Below are 22,076 nucleotides of genomic sequence, written 5' to 3'. Positions count from 1 at the left end.
GGACCCCCACATGGTGACTTTGTAATTTTTCTACCGTTTCGGACGCGAGGCGGCTCGACAGAACGGGGCCGGCACCCTGGGTGCGTTCCTGTGGGTCTGGAACTTCCGGGGACCCCCGGGGACCCCCACACAGAGTTGCACCACTTACTTCACACGGGTGTGAAGTAAGTGGTGCAACTCTGTGTGTTTAGGACATTTCCATTGGAAAATAACTTATCTTGTCTTATATTCAGGCCAATTATATAAATATGAGCACAGCCTGCAGTTGCATTTGTTCCTCTAGATAAGGGCATCAGTTGGACTGCTTAAATGTGAAATCGAACCCAAATAAAAGAGAAAGGTTTAAAACGAGTTTGTGCTATACCTACCGTCATCGACCCCCTTGAAGCCTGCGGCCAGTGTTTACCAACAGATTGAGGTGTCAGTCATTAGAATTGACTGTTCCTAAGTGATACACTGTGATTATCCTAACAATCTAGAAGAGCAGCTCCAACGATGCACGGCCAGATGGCCTCTGTTTCTATGGTTACGGTAACAGGTTAAAGTTTCTGTTTATGATGGACTTGTGTGTGTGTGTGTGTGTGTGTGTGTGTGTGTGTGTGTGTGTGTGTGTGTGTGTGTGTGTGTGTGCGTGTGCGTGCGCGTGCGCGTGTGCGTGAGAATGACAGAGAGAGAGAGAGAGATCAATACTATCTGCACCACTGTTTCTCCGGGTCTCAATTGAGACTAATGGAGTGAGGGGAAAAGAAATCCACAATCTTTTATGGGGAAATTAATGGAAATCTGTCTCTAGATCCTAAGCTCTGAAAAGAACACGGTAACAATTATCTGGATTAGCTGTCTAATAATATAAAAGTATGAACGCTTCACGGCACAGAACACAGGACACCACGGGCGTGTGTGTGTGTGTGTGTGTGTGTGTGTGTGTGTGTGTGTGTGTGTGTGTGTGTGTGTGTGTGTGTGTGTGTGTGTGTGTGTCTGAGCATGGCTGAAAGCAAGTGATCTACTGTCTACATAACAAGGGAACAATAACACACAACCAGACTGTTTGCTACAAGGGTGGGAGAGTTGGCAGACAACAAGAGCCTGGTTTGGTAGAAGTCTGTGTGATTGTGTATGCATGTAAGTCATCTGTATTTGTGAGAGCCAGTGTGTTTTTGTGCAGTTCTCTGTGTGCGTGCCGTGGTGTGTGCATGCATGCGTACGTACAGTATGTTGACACATTATCTGCCTAGTTGGAAATCTGGGATGTCTTGGAGAGTGTTTGAGGAGAGTGTGTAAAGGTTTATCACATATGCTGCAAGAGGCTCCAGGACCATATTTATGAATATGGTGTTTGTGTGTTTGTATTATTAATCCAAGTTAGAAATGTATTCCCCATTTCCATTTATAATTTATGTGTTGCAAGCAGGGGGGCAGTCAGACAGATATTTTGTGAAGCCACAAGGAAATCGGGATTTCCTGAAAGTTCATATAATGGCCTGTTGTGGCGCTGTCATTGGGCCCAAAAAAACCCATAGCCCCATAGAAGTCCATGTATTTGGGCCCAACTTCACCTAGACTGTATTACCTTAATAAACATGGTCATGAATACTTTCTGCTTCCAGTCACTAGTTTAAAGTCTCATTTCTAATGTCATAATATTCTTTTTGGAAAATTATGGTCCCATTTATTTAAAAAATGACAATAAAGTCGCGTATGTTCTGAGGGGCGTGGCTACCGTTACAGTCTATGAACGGGATCCCCCACCCACTCGAGTCAAAATAAAAACCAACGAAGAAGAAGGGGGGAAGTCCCGCCTCGTTGTCTGGGCCAGCCAATGGCTCAGCTGGGCCCAAACGGATCTAGAAAGATGGCGACTTACAATTCAAGGACTGACAGGCTTCATTTTACGTTCATGTTAGACCCGGGGAACGCTTTGTCCATATTTTTTACAGTCTATGGTTGCAAGTTACTAGGGTAGACTGAAATGGGAGTAATCTGAAATAGGAAGGGAAAGGGAGTATAGCTTTCTTCTTGTTAGATTTGAATGAATCGTATTCGTGAAGTAGGACAAAGTTATCCACAAATTGAGGATGAAGCTCTCAAAAACATATCTTGCTGTATAGTATAAATCAGCTGCCAAAAGGTGGATGAGAATGCTATTGGAAGGTGTTGGGAATACAGTAAATGTTGGATAACATTGCAAGACGATATTGGTAACAAGACATTTAATTACTTCATTGGCATGATATGATTATGTTTTAGCTCCTGTGAGTTTGTCTGTACATCCGTCCATCTGTCTGTCTGGCTGAATGACTGGCTGATCTCCGATCTCGGGCATCGGTGGCCCGATTGCCGACCGTAGTGTAAAACTTTGCAGGCACATTCCCAGGAGGCCAAGGAAGAACCTCCACCCCAAATTCTTCACATCGGCCTTGAACACATTTTTGCTACTATTCCTGCAGGTTTGTCCAAACATCATTGGTACACATGTGATCAAGATTTCTTATATTCCATTCCAATTGGCTACAATTAGCTGCGGAAGTGGCCCGTTTTGCACAAAATGCCACAAAAGAGTGCAACAATTTGCACACACATCCCCAGTCCCACCAAGACAATGAAAAATGTACACCCTATTTTATTATATCTGCCTAATGGTAGCACTATAACAGGTCGCAAGTTCAACACAGCTCTGGCCTCTGGGTAGGCAACCAGCCCTGAGGGGATCTGTGTTCTAACTTCTGACTGAGGAGTAGGCTACACTTTTCTATATGTGAACACTAGCACCTGGACTGGCTGTTGTAGTGCAAACCATATGGTAATTATTAACCTTCATGAGGCCAGTGTTAGAGTTTAGGACTCTCAGAAACTCTTCCCACTTAGATCAGCTAAAACACTGTGGGCAACACTCCACACATATTCTCTTCTTTAAACTCCCTGTCTCTCCAGCTATTTAATAAACAGAAAACAATGCTATGGCAGACTAAATTAATTCCATAGTAGTAGCAAAACAAACCCGACACTAAACTGTAAAAATGTTTGTCTCCACCAGCTGAAGGCATGGGGAGAGTATGTTTTGCACTCCGTCCATCTGTCCGTGTGTCCGTCTGTGGACAGCTAATCTCTGGCACCGTTGGCTTGATCGCAGCCACCCTCTCTGCACACACACTCCCTGGATGCCAGAGCTGAACCTCTGCCCCAAAGTTTTCCCATTGGCCTGTTATAGCGCCACCAGGAGGCCGCTTTTTGCAAAACACATTTGCCATTCAACGAAACAGGTCTTTCAGATTTTTCAGACTCCATCCTGATTGGCTAAGATTGGCTTCCAAAGTTAATCATGAACCCATTGTGTGATTTCCGTGAACTTTTGCACACACATTCCTACTAGACCGCGGAAGAAATGCCACTTGAAAAATGTCCCGTTTTGTACAAAATCCCACAACTCATCAGCGCAGTGTCCGATTGGGGTTGAATGCATATTCCCACTAGGCTGAGGTAGAATGCCACTTTTTCAAATCAGCCTCAAGGTGGCACTATAACAGGCCAAGTCACGTGACTCATGTCTTTACATATAACTGCACCGATAGGGTTTCTATGCACACTATGCTGCTGAGGTCAGGCTCCTGCAACAGAGCCTATTTCAAACCAAGTGCAAACTTTGCAGGCTTGCAGGGACCTTATGCGTTCATGTGTTTATCATATTATGATACATCAGTGTCCACCCAGAATCACTTAAATTCCCTTATGACTGTTATTGTTTTCTTCAACCAAGGTTCTTTATATTGTAGGTCTTTATTAGAGAAAGAGAGTGTTTTGACAGGGTGTGGGGCATTTGAACTATTTTTTTTATTTTTTTTCCCCCAAAGTTTGATGGCGATGTCTTTATTATTATTTGCTATAGTCCTAGACCCCAGGAAATTTCATCTGGCCACAAAAGATCACGGGATCTATTGAATGTCAAAGAATCTCGAAAATCGCTAAAACTAAAGAAAGCAGTAAATGAAAAGAAATTAACACTCATCTTTTACTTTCTCTAATAACGACCTAAAACATGAACCTTGGTTGGAAAAAACTAAAGTTGTCCGTTAAACTCTTTTGCCGGAAGATCCAGAGATATTTTTGTATTCACATTTCACATAAAGGCCCATCAACAGCATACAAATGTCACAGGACAGATTAACAGCCGCAGCAACCAGAAAAACTGAAACAGAAAGACTAAACTAAACTAAACATGGTAGCCTACATAAAAAATAAAATAAAATAAAAAACAGGAACAGGAACACAAAAACTATTTACAATTTAGGCATTTAGAAGATATGCTCTTAATCCAGAGCGATTTACACTAGTAAACAAGAATGGTAATACATCAAATACATAAAAAGAATCATCATGAATCATACGTAAACTAAGAACCTAACATTGGAATATCAATATAATGAAACTATACAGAGTGCTATGTCTACATAAAATGCTATTTAAGTTACATAACTTGAGCCTATGCATATGCCTGTAGGTTGTCGAGGCTAGGGCAAGTGCTACGGCAAGTGCTATGGGCTAAGATGGAGTCTGAAGAGGTGGATTTTCAGACTATGGCGGAAGTTTGGGAGTGAGTCTGCACTCTGCAGTTATGATTGCTATAGGAAGTAATTCCATATAGTTTTGGAGCCAGAAGGGAGAAGAGTTTGGGACGTGTGGAGCGTTGTCAGTTGTCCCGGCACTTTTAGCGAAATTACTTCCAGCCTCCCTGCGTCGGTTGATCTGAGCTTGCGGGAGGGTTTGTAGGGTTCGATCAGACTTGCAAGATATGGGGGTGTCATACCTTTGGTTGCTGTGAAGGCTACCATTAGAGTTTTGTACTTTGTACAAGTGGAGACATGTGAAATCTTTGGCTGGTTGAAGACCAGGCGAGCTGCGGCATTTTGGATCAATTGGCTTAAGTGCGCATGCCGGGAGGCCAGTAAGGAGGGAGTTACAATGATCATGAAGTTTTGATAAGACTGATGTCTGGATAAGGAGCTGGGCTGACTCCAGGGTGAGGATCGAAGGGTTCTCAGTCTGCACAAAAACAACCTACTTGACAGGCAGTCACAACCCCTGTGAACCCCCATCCCTCCCGTCCCCCTATTATACAGTAGTAGTACAAAGAGGAGGAAGAAATATCTGCACACTTGTTTCTAGAGCTCCAAAGAGACTTACTTTATTATGGCAAAACAAATGCAACATTTCAACCCACTGGTCTTCATTAGGCAAATGTTTCTTCCTGCTCTTTGATGTTCGCCTTGATGCCTTGACATCCAGCATGCCCTAAATACAGGCAAGAGATGTGCACACAATCTTCTTCTCTGTGGAGTAACATGCACATGGCTGTAACATGCCTATGTGTAGGCCACTTGAAACAGGATTTATTTTCCGGCCTGAACATCTACAGTAGTTTGACCAAAAATTCCCCAAATCATTAATGCGTCTAATCGACCTCAAATTTGAATCACACATTGATGGGTCTCGATCTAAACATGTTATGTAGACAGCACTATAATTGCATTGTATGTAGTCATAGCACGTCATAGTACATATGTATAGCATAGTAGTATAGATGTATAGTTTATATGTATAGCTTCATTATATAGATATTCCACTGTTACTTTCTTAGCTTACGCATGTTTCTTGATAAATGTTTTTATGTGATGTATTCCCATGCTTTTTTGTTCTTGCTTAATGTAAATCGCTCTGGATTAAGAGCGTCTGCTAAATGCCTAAATTGTAAATTGTAAACAGCGCAGAGCCAAAACACAATTTCACTTATAACCAGAGGATGTGCCATATGTTACAAATATCACTGCTTGTGGCAGAAGAACATGTCATTTTCTTCCCCACCAATTTCAGTGGTAATAATCTCGGGTGTCATGTGACAATGACACTTCCATACTGACACTAGGGACCTGTTTCTTACTAAGAATACGATATCAACCCCAAATTAGAAATGCATGTTGAGGGGCCTCTGTAGAGCATACCTCCAAAAGTATGTTCACTTCTGCTGAATAGGAGGTGCCACAAAGGCTAAAGGTTGCACCGTTTGTTGTAGATGTTATTTTCCACCACAGCTTCCTTGGTTCCTGATGACTGATGATACATTACACATATTCATCCCAGTTGAATAACTTTAGTTATTGTTGTTATTTGCTATACAGTGTTGAGGAACTGTTACGGGCCTATGTGGCCTTAGTGTTGGTTTGATTTGTGTGTAATCCACTGTCAGTGATTTTCAGTGCTGCATGGTGATTGGAGGGTGGAGTGGAGATTGGAGGAGTGGCACCTGGGCCTCATTCTCAATCAGCCAGCAGCCAGCATAAAAGCCTGGGAGAAGCTCCGCGTTAGTCTTGCTACCGCAGGCATCCGTCACCTGTGCTGATCCTGTTTGTAGGCTGTAGGCTGTGTGCGCCATATCTACTGAGTGTTTGAAGTGCAGACCACTATGGGCTGTCTTTTGTAAACCATTCTCTTGTGTTCCGAAGAGGGAAGCTTGGTAAGGGTGTGCTGCCATTTATTTTATTTTCCCTTTTGTACCCCCTTCAATAAATGTACACTTTTTTGTAACCCTGGTTTGTGATCCTTGATAGCCACATATGTTACTCCTTTGGAGCCAAGACCCCATATAAGGTCGTAACAGGAACCAAAACCAAATAATTTTACTCTGTTGTGTATAAGATGTAACGATAAAAGTCTTCAATCTTTAATAATAAAATATTAAACGACACCTGATGGAAAATACCTGTTGTAACATCACATCACTGATTGAGTGTGGTCATAAGGGCCACAAAGATGCCAGTGCAGCATGGAATTCACTTTTTAAGACAAGTTCAAGGTTTCTTTATTTTGTCTCCCGAGGAAGAAATTTGTCTTGGACCCCAAGGACCCGCTCTGCAGCATAAAGATACAATACAATGCACAATACAAGACAACAAAGGCACACAGTGACCCGTCCAACATTAACAAACCACACACCAGACACTTCCAGACACTTCACCTGAGTATACTACTGACGCCACCTCAAATCCTTACCCTAAACGTAACCACACCCATGCCTACACTTAACCCTAGTAACTGAGTACTTCAATACTGATATGGTAGCCTATTCTATGGTATGTAGGCCTACTCTTCAGTGCTACTCTTCAGTGCTAACATATTAAATGTTAAATTAATTATTTCACACCACCTATGTGATAAAGGTTCTCACTCCTGGGGTGCTGTACATGTATGCTTTTGCTGAATGTTTGCCTATTTTTGACAAGTGATCACCTATAACCATTACCGGTATGATTCTTACAGGGACCCTATGGGTTCATGTGGTTCTACATACGTCTGTAATCGACGTAAATCGAAAACCGTTCGCCCCACTCACTACAAATTTGACACACGTTCCACACCACAGGGAGTGCAGTGCCCGTGTCGAGTCTGTTGGATCGCCTGTTGTACAGAACCAGCACAAAAGCCCAACGGGCACTGCTCTAGTTAACTTAATGACAAGATCTATGTATGAATATGGTCTATAGTGTTTGTCCACTAACAAAGGTTGTCTCTCCAACTCTTAATATCTCTTAATGAACAGAAAATACACTCTCAGGTGGGCTGCTAATTTCAGGGAATCAGGATAGATCACCTATTCATATATCAGCTTCAGTTTCACTGTTCCAGTTCCAATTTTGTCTTCTCACTTATTTGTGTGTCATCACTTCCAATTTCACTTGTTACTTGCGCAAGTACTAGTTTCGCCCGGGACTCGTATGCACCACCTCAGCCGTCCCGCCAATTTTGATGCGTATGCACCGTCCCAGCAAATTGTGCCTGATACGGCAGTGGTGCCAGATTACATACATGTATACACAGGAGCATTACCTTTAATCCTCCCAACACTAAAACATATCGTCATTACGTCACCATCGAAAACCAATTACACTCTGGCATTGGGTCCTCTAATCCACATCTTTATCACGTCATCATTGAGAGCTAGTTATACAGATGTATGTAATCTGGCACCACTGCCGTATCAGGCACAATTTGCTGGGACGGTGCATACGCATCAAAATTGGCGGGACGGCTAGGAAGGTTCGTACGGCGCAAAGTAACCACAGTATACCGCTAATCAACTTACAAATTACATATACATATACAAAAGACAAAGACAAGTCAAAGGCAAACGCAATAGAATTTTTGACTACTGAACTGGCTCTGTGGAGGGGGAGGTGAATGATTAACCCAACTGTGCCCTTGAGCAAGGCACTTACTGCCCCTTAACTCTTACAGCTGCATGGAGATGCTCAGCACACAGCAGTAAAGCACTGTGTAAATGTTAGGAGACAGTGGTTCATTGCAGCTGAAACAAATAGCATGCACACTCGGCAAACCTTTCCCATGTATAAAGTCCAAAAATATTTACCCGTAAGAAAATTTAGATTTCACTTCCTTCATGACACATTGACAAGAACTACCATCAATGTTTTTCTACTGTAGCCTAAAAATGGCACAATTAGACTTCCCTATTTGCAGCTTATACTCATTGTCGATCCCAAGTGCAAACCTGTGGAATCAAATGCCTCATTAGACCATCCATTAGAGCATAATATCACAAGTTTGATTGCGGAAACATGCCTGTGTGAGAAAACCTGTAGCTAAGGGGTTGTTTGTGTATGTGCACGTGCGTGCGTGCATGCGCACATGTGTGCGCGCGCGTGTGTGTGTGTGTGTGTGTGTGCAAGGCATGTGCAAGCACACACATACACGTGGTTCTGAAACAAACAACCCTTAAAGGGATGTGGCTGAAGTATTTATGAGCATTACGTGCTGTTGCCATGGACAACAACAACAGCATGGCATGTCCATCAGATCAAACATCTCCAAGTGTGTGTATGAGTGTGGCCTGTGTGTGTGTGTGTGTGTGTGTGTGTGTGTGTGTGCGTGTGCGTGTGCGTGTGCGTGTGCGTGTGTGTGTGTGTGTATGAGAGAGGAAGGTTGTGAGAAAATAGTCCTTTGTGTCCTCTTAACACAAGCATGCACACACACACACACACACACACACACACACACACACACACACACACACACACACACAGCGCACGCATGCGCGTGCAAAGATATATGGTATTGTTTTAAGTGAAGCTAATACAGTAGGTTTAATTGAGTTCTTGCTGGAAATATGTACAGTAGGACTCTAATGTAATGTAATGTACATTCAAGCTGATGTGTAATTACGTTTAATGAGAAATTAAATGCAGGTTTATTTGTAGGCCCATTTCAATTTAGACAAATTAAAGTGCATTTTAAAGGCAGAAGTAAAATAATAACTGTATTCTAGTGCAGGGGTCTGCAACCTTTTTGGAATTAAGTGCCATGTTTTTATTTTCTGGATAGTCAGTGTGCCATGTCAACATTAATTTGAATGACACCACATCAACATTTCCAACACATTTTGATTGTCCACGGAAATATCCTTATTTTTAATATTTATATTTATTATTCATATAATGATCATTAGTCTCAGAGCAATGACCCACGTATCTCCCAGACTCCCTCCCCAGTCAGAGTTCAGAGTTTTAATGAATGTATAATTATGTGCAGGATGTAATTTACTGTACATACAAATGTGAGGGACTTATTTGACTAAGTTTAAATAGTTTATTTTAAACCAAAAGTCCTCTCTCACACTTATGCCAGTGTGCCAGTGATCACCCTCCTTAGTGCCAATGTTGGCACCGGTGCCAAAGGTTGCCTGCCCCTGTTCTAGTGCAATGTTTTCGTTTTCTTGATAGTCAGTCATCAACTGATTTTGATTGTCCATAGGCTTTTTTGATTGATTAGTTGATTTAAGTATTTATTAACAGTTTGCAGAATTACAGTACATTTCAAGTACAACTCAAATACATAATACTAAACATAACAACAGCCTTTATGTTTTATTCTTCTAATAGAAATATTTTCTTTCAGGATGTATGATCATTACACTTAGATTAGCAATACCCTGCCTATCTCCCAGACTCCCTCCCAGTCAGTTATCGGTTTGAATAAAACGATAATAATATATAATAATTTAACAGGCTAATATTTGAATGATTTGTTTTAAAAGGAGAAACCTCTCTCTCAGACGCCAGTGTGCCAGTGATCAATCTCCCCTGTGCCAATGGTGGCACCCGTGCGGCCGTGCCTAAGGTTGTCTACCCCTGTTCTACAGTCTATCTCACTCCTTATGTCAATTCAATATTTTCCAGGGTAGCCTTTGGGACATGTGACCAAAATTGTCAAATTGATAGACAGAGAGAGAGATAGAGATATATATATATATATATATATAGAGAGAGAGAGAGAGAGAGAGAGAGAGAGAGAGAGAGAGAGAGAGATAGAGAGAAAGGGGGGAGGGCCCCCCCTTCTCCTCTCGTGTGCGCGTCCCCGCGAGTGTTATGTTGGCGGGGTCTTGCAGTCCCTCCCTCCCCATCCTCGCCCCTGGGGCGCGTGTCCGCCGCGCGGTGTGTCCGCCAGGGGGCAGCTTTGTCTCGGTCTGAGGCTGCGCCGTTCCTGCTGCATTACAGAGAGAAAAATACCACCAGATGGCAGTTTAGGATTGCTGCTCTTCTCCAAGGCGCGGTTCCGCTCGCACGGCCAATTTTCAATATTAATATACGCACAATATACACACAAATATCGATTCATTATTTCGGAAGGTCCTTTTTGACTCAGCGATGGTCGATAAAGGTGAGTGACTTGTGTTTTGGTGATGTTTTGAGCGGTGGGAAGAGAGACGGAGCACAGATTAAAGATGGTGGACACAGAACGGGGGAAGGCTGGTTAGTTGGGGGATGGGCGCTGTAGCTAACGGAGGTGAATGTGCTTTCTCTCTCCCTCTCTCTCTTCCCCCAGTCAGTTACACAGAGCTGAGCGATTAGCCTCGCAAGCTAGCTCGAATATTTTCAGCAAAGACCACTTGCTAGAAGGCAAGTGGTGGCCGCAACAACACTCCCCTCTTTGATACAAATAGCCACCAGACGCGAGAGTTTGGCTCGTCAACAAATATAAAGCCATGCGGTGTGACGTGTTTTGTGCCTCTTGCAAGGCAGTGAAGTGCAGAATTGTGAGCACCCCCCCCCCCCCCCTCCTCATTTGCAGACTCCTATTATGATTGTACAGTATTGCTGCCCGCTCGTCGTGCAGCGCGTTGGTTATTGTCATCTGTGCGAATGCTACTTGCCACGTTGGTTGTGGACTTCATTGTTATTCGCCTTTTCCCGTTCTGCTACTTGCATATGCATCTATTTAAGGATGTGGGATGCGATCTCTGCTTCTTGACTGTTACTTTTTCTTTCTTGTATCAACACGAATATCCCGCCCTTTGATGTTTCAAGTTTTAGCAGACTAATTTTGTTGTGGTGATTCGTCAGATCTCAGATGAATGCATTGTTTTAATATCACGAATGACAACCCAGGGGGATGTTTTCAACTGGTTCTTGTCTTATGAACTTGCGTGCATGCATGTGTTACATTATTATGGCGTTTCTTTCCATTCCCGCCCCCTTCTGTGCGGGAAGCAGGCAACATTGAGCGGGGAAACGTGAGTCACAATGGGGGATGGGCTCCTGAAAGCTGACCCTGGTGACTGTTGAGTCCTACAGGTTTTTTAGTAGGCTAACTGGTCGCCTGCAGACTTTTGCACACACACTAAACAGCTGATGAGTTAGGGATAGTTATAGCAGGTCACAGACTCACAGTCGCCCCAGGCAGTGTACATGATTCCATGATTGTTGCATAACAGCTTTGTTTACAGTTTGAGAGCCATGTGATTTTCTTTCTACCAGCCTATGCCTGCTTGTCTGGAGCTTGCTGAGGCCACTTATCTGTAGATTATCACTTAATGCATCTAGGTAGTAGGAAGATGTGACACAGAAGATGATGACCTGGAAAAGTTCATAATGAAAGTGAAAAGACCCAGCCACACACAACCAAGAAATACATGTGAACTGTCTTATCAGTCGATGTGTTTTTTGATTCCCCTTTTATATTGGGTGATTTACCTTGAGGTCTTGTGAGTACATCTCTCTCCTGCATTTCACAGTTGCCACTTGCCAGCCAGGTGTATTGCGAATGTGAAATTAGACAATCAGTAGCCGATTGATTATGTGATTTCCCCACTATGTAGGATGCTATGTCCAATAATAACCATTCATTAGCTGTATGTTCTCATTTTACTGTTTGTGGTTCATGCCGCAACATGGTCTCTGTTCACTCTGGACCTTTGATCACTCCATTTCATCTAAGGAGGAATGACCAATATTGACCAAATATAACCACGAAAACTGGTCATTTGTGATATAAATCAATTTTAATAGATGTTTTTCTATTCCATATTCGCCACTGGTTAGACTACATTGCCATATGCTTTAAACCAAATTAACCATTCATAAGTAGTAGAGAGTTTTATTGTCGGTATCAGCCGAGACACCGGGCGGCGGTGGCTCAGGAGTAGAGTGGCTGGATGGTAACCGCAAGGTTGCCAGTTTGAACCTGGGCTCCCCCAGAGACTTTGAACCCCTAATCGCTCCTGATGTGCTCGTTGGTGCCTTGCATGGTTTCCGCCGCCATCTGTGTATGAATGTGCGTGTGAATGTAATGCACAATCTATGTAAAGCGCCTTGGATAAAGGTGCTATATAACTGCTCCTTTTACCATTTACAGTGGGAGTCTATCTCCGTTTCAATGCACTAGAGCGGCCCTGGGAGATCATGGATTGCTGAGGTGGAGCGCATTAGCGCAACACCCTACCATCAGCTCCCATTACTTAGCACATGACACAATAATCAGACACTGAATGACACAATATACCCATGACATTGTGGGCCAAATAAGGCGAGAGCTCTACAGACAGAGCTGCAGGACACTCACCTTGTTGATAGACTGTAAATATATTCATTCATACTGTATATTAGGGCTGCAAAATAAATGGAAAATATATCGAAACACGTGTCATTGTTCCGACGACACATTATCCGACGTATTGTTGGTCCGACTCTCCCCATTCCTAACCTTAACGCGAAGCCACGTAGTCGGAGTAATGGGATGTCGGAATTACGAGCGAACCCCCGATATCCGGTCTCTACACCCAAACGCAGGCGCGGCCCTCAGAGGCAAATTCTAATCATTTTTTGCAGATTTGTTCCCAGATTGGTAAAACAGAATGTGTGTACTGCAGCACTAAAACAGGCACGTGACACACTATAAATAAAATTGGTGGAATTTAGAACATTCTATTTTCCATATAATTAATATTTTTCATCTTTATGCAACATGATTTGCAAGGCCACAGTTTTCTGCAAAATGCAGAAAACATTGTTGTCCAGACTCACTCTGCACTCTGCTATTTTTAAATTGCTTTCTGTATTAATTTATACTAATTTATTGAATTTTGGTGTCCCAAATACTGGACTATCAGGGCCTTCCCTCCTGTCAATCTGCCTTCAAGGTTCTGTTACCCCTAATCTCAGGTTCTGTTACCCCTAATCGCAGGTTCTGTTACCCCTAATCCCAGGTTCTGTTACACCTAATCCCAGGAATTGTAAAGAGGCATGGTTGGCAGGGTATTGTTGAATCATAATAACATAACAATAGACAAAATGTAGTGTCACTGCCACTGTTGAAATGAGGAATGTAGTGATTCACTCAACTGACGATTCGATTCATGATACTGGATTCAAGATACAAATAAATGTTTCCTTTTTTTACATAATTAGATTTTAGATGAATTATGATATTTTAATTATTTCTCAGGCCAAAATAAAAAATGCTACTGGTTATGGTAATATTGTGCATCAGAAATGGCAGATCAACAAGCTCACAAAGTGTTGAAAAGCACTGTGGCACTTAGTTTGCAGCTTGTCAGGTCTACTGTGTCTAACGTTCATTTTAGCTGATTTTTAGTGATACCAGTGCAGTGGTAACTATCTGGTCATTATAGCTAAAACTGCTATTCCAACAGCCTGGTCAAATGAAAACAGTCTCGTTGGAACCACTGCAACAAAACAATACTGTCCACCAGATCAAGTTGTTCTCAGCATTCTTGTCTTCCTTGACTGCACCAGCCGATTTGATATGCATGTGCTTCTCCTTGCAACTACTGTAGATAGAATTAATATATTATATCTGCAAGTAATATACATGTTTACATGTTAATTATTTCTGCTTCTTAAAGGATTTCACAATTACAGACCTTACTATAAATGCTTAGTTCTACAGCAAGGCTAAAATTGAAATTCTTTGGATTTAGCCTCTCTGGACTGCTATTTTCAGTTTTCTCAGGCATTGTGGTACAGCTACTGTAAGATAAGTGGGATAAATCTATCTAACGTTTGGCTTTTCTTGGCTCACAGCCTGAACTGGTTGTCCCTATAATAGACCTGTAAGGACTGGGTGTCCCACTTACAGATTTGAATTAAAAAAATAAAAAAATAATCAAGATCAAGATATTTGGCTATAGCTAGAATTATATTTCTTATTTGTAACTACTGTATTCAGCATGGAAGGGAGGGGGGGGGGGGGGGGGGGTGGACAACAAATGATTGAACCTGTTGTTCAACCAGCATTAAATCAGTCAGTGTGATGTGTGTAATTGTTCCTGGCTGCAGCTGTGCCAGGCTAAAGCACAACAGCAGGAAAAAGAGTATTTAGAATGGACCAACTGCACACCAGGCCATCTCTGTTTTGAATTTCAGCTGTCTTGTAGCATTTACCATGTTAACTTGTGGTTGTGTGAATGGAATGGAAATTAGGCATTGACTGAAAACAGTTTGGAGAACTCTACTGAGATTAATAAATAATACAATACTGTCACACACCCATGATAATGTTGTGACATTTCTTTGTTGCGATATCGATAAATAAATAAAACATATTGTTACATGCTTAGTGCATACTGTTGTTTTGCATCTTCATGCTTCCTGAAGGATGAACCCTAGCACCACTCTCAGGCCAAAATTTCCACTTGCACACAAAATATCTCAATCTAAAAAGCGGATTGATAAGAAATGGGGTCGCTCAGATGAGAATCCTAACCATTTGAGAAGTATTGTGAGCTTGTGGATCTGCTATTTTCACTAGTTTGGGTCCCAGGCAAACCTCTTTTGGGTCATGGGTTAAAATGTTTGGGAACCACTGCTTTATTGGTCACTGCAGACATAGGAAAGATACACTACATGTTGTGTTTTGTACATGACACCAAGCCTTAAAGTGGCCTTAAAGTGCACTTCAATTTTCAAATATTCCTCGAATATGGGGGAAAAAATTATATTCTAATTTATTTTATTATATAAAAAAAATGTTTATTTGACAGGGACAACACAAAAAACAACGTATGAAGTTATAAAAACAAACAAATATCCTTTTATCGGATCCAAGAAGCACGTGCACTGTCCCTCGTCCGCTGGTATCCTGTTTATAATAATAAGTAACTTTCTATATATTCACTATTCAGGCCAATTTTTAAGACCAATATTCACATTTACTTCTTGAGGAATGTTAACAGCCCTACACCCACTCAGGAGAGTGTGCACTAGTGCTGAATGCTCATTATCATAACATTATGTTGTAATACGTACAGCGTACAATATGTACAACGTGCAAGATATTAATCAATGCAACAGATGATATGGATAGTATAATTTACATTTCCCCTGCTCGCCCTGGGTGTACAGCTAAAGTCAGCCAATCACAAATATCCCTTCACACTTTGAGTGTGTTTATTGGCAGTTTCACAGGTCCTGCTTGCTCACCTCATTGATAATGATTTACTAGATGCCATCTAAAAGACTTTAATGCAGCAAGCAGCTTACCATACCAAAGCCTTCTTATGAAAAGCTTGGCCGCTTACGTGGGTTCCTTATGTCAGATTTCAATGATCACTGCAAAGCTAAGTTTAGCACGTCTCAAATCGTAGTCAATCAAGTAAGCCTTTGATTTCAGGTCAGTGGAATTCAAAATAAGAGCAAAATTGACTTGTAGTTGTACTATGCTGTTTTTGCTAAGGCTAAGACTGCTTAGTTTTCACTGTGTGTGACTGTGAATACTGTAGTCATATTGTATTACTATTAGGGATGTCAACGGTTATTCAGTATTCAGCATATATCCGTATAATTATGCTTATCAGCTTCTTGGTTAATTTGCATAACAAACACACATTTGCTCACTGGGGCATATGTCGGAGACAGATCAAGAGCGAGAGCGAGCATGGTTTGGGACAATTTCACAAAGATAGACAATGAGAAAGTTGCATGCTAATCATTTGAAATAGAAGTACCTGTGTGTCCAAGCCATCCATTATGCGTGGATGAGGACTGAAAGAAGAAATGATGAATGCGAGTTACCTGTTCCCTGGACATAACTGTCATTTCTGAGGATTTCTCGCCAGAGACTGGAGTAAATGGAGAGGACTCGTCGCCCAATGTTCCAATAGGAACGGGAGGAACAAAGTCTGAGGATAAACAAAGTGGAGGGCAGTGTTGGTTGACGTTACTTTTAAAAGTAACTTGTTTCATTACAGGATTATTTATTGCCAATAAAAAGTATTCTGGTACGTGGCCTGGGCCGTGGCTTAGCGGTCCAGGCACCGTGGCCGGTAGTCCGAGTTTGGCAATGCGCGGGTTCGACTCCCGATCCCGACGGCCTTTACTGAATGTCACCCCCCCATCTCTCTCCCCCATTTCCTGTCAGCCTTGTCTGTCCCTCTATAAAGAATATTTTAAAAATAAAGCCTCAAAAAACAACAACAAAAGAATTATCCTGGTACGTTACAGAATGACCTTCTGAGAAAAGCAACTTTGCATTATTATTATTTTTGCATTACCGATGGTAAAGGAGTGTTCTGGAGCTGTGATGGGCTTCATCAAGGCTCATTTGCATTGACATTCTCACCAATTTCACCAATTAATAAAAAAATAGTGTGAATACTTCCACGACTGTACTAAAGGCCAACCTCTGTCTTCTCTCCATCTTTGCCATGTCCCACACATGCAACAAATGAATGTAAGCTAAAACTGTAATACCCTCAGCTGTGGGTCACATTTTGTGACCCATCGAATATGGTAGATTATTATGCAATCGCCACAGACTGCGAGGATGGATTTTCCTTTTCCTTTGTGGCGAGTGCAACAGAATTAACAGGGACATATAGGTCTTAATGTAGCAAAGTAATGCCAAATTTTGGAAAAGGTAACTTAAGTTCATGTGCCTGAAGGCACCCTGTAACTCACTTCTCACAACTTTTCGGGACAGTCCAAAATGAACGGATTAGTGGTTTTCCGGAGTTTCACAGGAAATGCAATGCAAGCTAGAATATACACAGGCACCCTCAATTTTGTTGTTGCTCCTTCCACACTTGCAGCTTTTAGCTAAGGTTGATCAAGGCCAATCTGAAAAGTAAAAGGTTTTCTCTGGAAAGTAAAAGGTTTTCTGATAAATGATCCCATTAGGTACTGGTTCTGTCCATCCCAAATCAGCACTTCATGTAGGGCTGATCATGCAACTTGACAGTGGACACAGTAATTGTAAAATGCAACACCTGTAATTAAGCTGCTAGCAGCAAGGTCAACAACACCTGTAATTATACTTATTGATTTAACTATTGGTCAAGGCCGATGTCTTTTGTTTTCTTCCTGGACGGGCTTATGTGATAGGGGTGTGACGAATCAGTGAAGGTGAATGGCGTGTGATCCAGTCGGGAAGCAAACGTGGTCATTGCTCTTTTTCCAACCATCCAGACAAAAAACTGAAGTTTTCAAAGTAAACCCAGTCTCTGTTTCGAAAACACCATAGTAGTGGTGATGACGGTTGTAAACCTAGAAAAGGTTAGGCGTTTTAAAGTAATATTAGTATGGGTGTAGGCGTGTAGCCTAAGTATTAGTTTCACGTAGTTGGACAACTATTCCACAATCTCCAAATGCTATATAGAGTCTGACTCTGGAAGTACACCTCCCGAAATCTGAGTAAGTCATTTCCGTTCACAAAATATATTTTAAAATATCTTTCGAGCTTATTTTTTCTATTTCTACTAAGCAGAAAACTGCTCCATAGATTTCTATTTATATTAGGATAAATTGGCGCAACTGTAAAGATGAAACGGAAGTGAGGGGGAGGCTCCACTTCCGCTTTATATTTTACTCATGATCAGAGCTTCCATTGCTCCAGAGTCCAGACTGTATGAAGGAAGCATTTGAAAATTGAGAGAGGCAACAGTCTGGCAACGCATGACTACCTAAATATTGTTATTCTCACATTTGCTGCTTTAATTGTCAGTATTACATTAAGTGTGAATTGAGTAATACATGTACCTAATTGCTATGTTCTGGATTGCACTGAAGTTAACCTGAATTATTCTCCTTAGCAGTGGACTCATAATGAAAGTCAGTGTTGAGCCTGAATTACCTTGAGTGTTTCTCTCAATGACCTGAATTCTCAATGATTTAGAATTCATTGCCATATTAATCTCAATGATTTTCAATTCATTGGCATATAAATCAAACCTTATTACAGTCTCTACCACAAGACAGCAGAGCCCTTTTTCTCCGTTGTCCTTCTAACCCTTTTAACGCTATTCCAAACGTACACCACCAGACAGATGTAAAACTCACTATCAATAATATCGATTGCTTGTAAATGTCATGTGTCATATGCATTGTGATCACACAAGACAATATGACAGATTCATTATAACAACCTCCTCTCAAGAACTGGTGTAAGGTGTATGCATGAAGTGCATCTCTGTGAAAACGTGACGGAATTGCTAAATTAATTTGTAATTGGCATGACAAGATCCCAGAATTATAAAGAAAATTCACATTGAAAAGTCCAGTCCAGAAGATATGTTGGCCATCACAACTGCACAACACTAAATCCTCTCAGTCCATGTACAAGTCAAGAGAGTGTAGAAAACAAAGCATATATACTAAACGGCAACTCAAGTTTTCTCAAGCAAGCAGCATGTAAAACTGACATTTGAGAATATGAGTGAAATCATCGAATACAAAAATAACTTTTCTGTTTTGAAGGGAAATATTAATCAGCTGAGCTGACGTCACAATATCATAAATATAGGTATATATACAGATTGCCATATAGCATTCTGGCAACTTTACTTGAATTGACTTCTGAAGTAATGTTCCTGTGCTGGCGGCTATAGAAATCGACGGTTAGTGCATTTGTGTAGATTAGTAGTCATCTGTCAAGTTGTCTGCATCTTGGCATCACATGTCTGAAAGTAAGTGTGCGTGAGTGCGCGATATATCGATGTGTGTTGGTGTTCGCGATATATCTGTGTGTGTGTGTGTGTGTGTGTACGATATATCGATGTGTGTGTGTGTGTGTGTGTGTGCGCGATATATCTGTGTGTTTGTGTGTCAATGTGTGCGATATATCAGACTCTAATCAGTTTATTAATCGATAGGCATGTATCGATATATCGCAATTCCGTTGCCTTTTTGCGATGATATTGCTCATGTTCATATCTCGATAACGATACGATAAGGATATATTGTGCAGCCTTAGTGTGTACACTCTGTGTGTTAGGCTTGATGATCTTCCATATTCCTGGTGTCGTTCTGGTTCAGTGGTTGCTAGGCTGTTATATTACAGTAGGTTTTATTTTACCTGCTGCTGACGCACAAATCTAGTTTCTGATGCAACCCAGTATCAGACTAGTGGATTGGTTATCACTGGTTCCCTGTTTTTTGTTAACCACATGAACCCTAGCGTCCCTATTCTGGGCATAGTAGACGAACATTTGGTTAAAATAGAAAATTTACAAGCCCTAGTTGCATGGGTTGTGAGCTTATAGACGTCTTTGGTGTAGAAGGAAAAAGGAGAAGAGCAGACCAAGTTAGACCCCTCATGGGAGACCCCAGTCAAAGATGTACAGTATAGGATTTAAGTGCTTAAAGCTGCCTTCTGGCAAAAAAGCACATTTTTCTTTTCAATCCATAACCCATTTCTGGTCAATTCAAAAATGTAATTATACCTATGGGGGAAGGTGGTTGTAAACTTGAACATAACAAATCACCATAATATATACCATATTAATAAGCCAGTAGGACTGGATGTCAATAGCTTCATACAATGCAACAAGAACACAGCATATGAATGCACTGCATACACTTCAGCTTAGTACACTGCATACTAAGCTGTTGTAAATTGTGTGTAAAGTGGTGTGCACAGTCTGACGTGTTAAGCCCACCACACACCGGCTGCGTCCGCCGCGCGGCGGACACAGCCGCCTCCATTATTTTCAATGAACCTATCGCACACCGGCTCCGTCCGCCGCGGCGCCTGGCGCGCCGATAGAACACAGTTCTATTTTCCAGGCGGCGCCGCGCGGCAACGCGCCGCAGACGGTCGCAGACGGTGTGTGATGGGCTTTATTCATGAATGGTAAAAGGGAGTGTACAGCCTTGACTTGTGTGTCTCACAGGTATTGTATGGCATGATGACACGGATTCAAGCAAAATAATATCTCACGACTGACAGATATTGTATGTACAAGTCCTAATGTGAAACAGTGTGAAAGGAGCCCCACACACTAGGCGCCGTTTCCGAAACAATTAACACAATATGTAAAATGATAAATGTTTTAGTAACATTGTTCCCGCTGTTCTATATACTGCCAACCAGGTGAAGAAATCACAGACCGAGGCTTTGACCTTTGCTTTGATATAATATCCATTCTATTGGAAGAACATGAACATGTTGCTAGTTAAAACATCCCGAGCGGCAAGGACGGAGTTCTCCGTTCAATCATTTAGTAACGCCAGACACGGATATTGATAAAAGGACGGAGATTTATTGATATAAAAACCGATCGCTCCACAGGCTGGGAGCGTCTGTTGCGCAGCATTCAATGTCATTTCCGGTTGGGACGTCATCGAAAATGTCCCCCCCCCCCATTTTAGCCAATGAGACCGAAAATCTTAAAACGTGAATAACTCTTGATCTAAATCATTCTGTCCAATTCTAAGCAAAGATTATGTTTTAGACGGCCCATCGCTAGTCGCGTTAGAATGAATCATACCTCCCGTTGTTGTCGATCGCCTCGGGAGTGTTTTGGCTACATCAAGCTACAGCTACATCCGGGATAGCGCCTGGTGCGTCGCTAAATGTGCTCCGCTGCTATAAATGTGTATGTCATGATGTAAATAGGTTTTCAATCTAATGTGTCCCGGGGTTGTAGGGATGGTCTTTCAGACGAGTCCTACTTAAGCGACGTTAACCCTTGGACTGCCACCCCAATAGCAGCTTTTCAGTGCCTTCTGCCAGCTCTATTCATGCTTTTTGCACAAAGAAAAATAATAGGTAAAAAAATTAGGTGTATATCCAACCAGAAAACTCAATTCAACTGCTCTAAGTAGACCTGAAAGCAGCCTGAATTCAATTTCTCAACCCACTATGAGGCTAATGCATGCTTTTATTTGTTGACGGTGACAATTCAATCAACACATGCTCACCTCCAGTGAGTTCATGGCATGCCAAGTCAGCCTCCAACACTGAAGCTCAAATCCACGTCAAATCATTTTCCATGATAATGATCATGTTAATGTGTGAGGGGTGCTAGCCCCTCCTATGTCCAGCTTTGAGGGTGTGCATAAACTCAAACATTGAATGCCATTGACAATGAATGACCAGCTTTGAGAGTTTGTCCCAACACAAACAATGAATGGACAGTTTTGAGTGTTTGTGTAAACACAAACATTGCATAAACTCAAACATTGAAGACGAAGGTGGACGCAAACTCTGGAATTGGCCGGAATGAGATGATGTGTTATGATGTACGATGATAAGAGCGCCCCTCACTTCACACGGGTGTGATTCTATTTACATGTTTATAAAGGCTCGTCAAGCTTTTAGTTTTATTTGAGGATACTCGATAGCTGAGTATTATTTGCTTGGGACTTTAGCAAATGCTACAGCTGTTCCCCTGTGAGTTTAAGTCTAGGAAATGCACACATTTGTTGACACTGGTGGCAGTTGATCCCACATTCTTCCTTTCTTTTTTTTCTACATTCAGCGGCAGTAAAAGCAAGGCT

At 41.8% G+C, this 22,076-nt stretch overlaps 1 protein-coding gene across 1 annotated transcript in view; it reads left to right on the top strand.

Annotated features, from left to right (window-relative positions):
• The first annotated feature begins 10,568 nt into the window (after nucleotides 1–10,568).
• The window catches only part of stag1a (STAG1 cohesin complex component a), a 67,957-nt gene continuing 56,449 nt past the window's right edge, over nucleotides 10,569–22,076 (top strand). The window contains exon 1 of the mRNA XM_080784751.1: nucleotides 10,569–10,722. The gene's annotated coding sequence lies outside the window, so the exon portion shown is untranslated. The remainder of the gene's footprint in view (nucleotides 10,723–22,076) is intronic.

This window comes from Protomyctophum bolini (assembly GCF_963924005.1).
Source record: "Protomyctophum bolini genome assembly, chromosome: 15".
NCBI classification, from domain to species: domain Eukaryota; kingdom Metazoa; phylum Chordata; class Actinopteri; order Myctophiformes; family Myctophidae; genus Protomyctophum; species Protomyctophum bolini.
The sequence above is the reverse complement of the archived record's forward strand: the minus strand, read 5'-3'. Positions and strand labels throughout refer to the sequence as shown.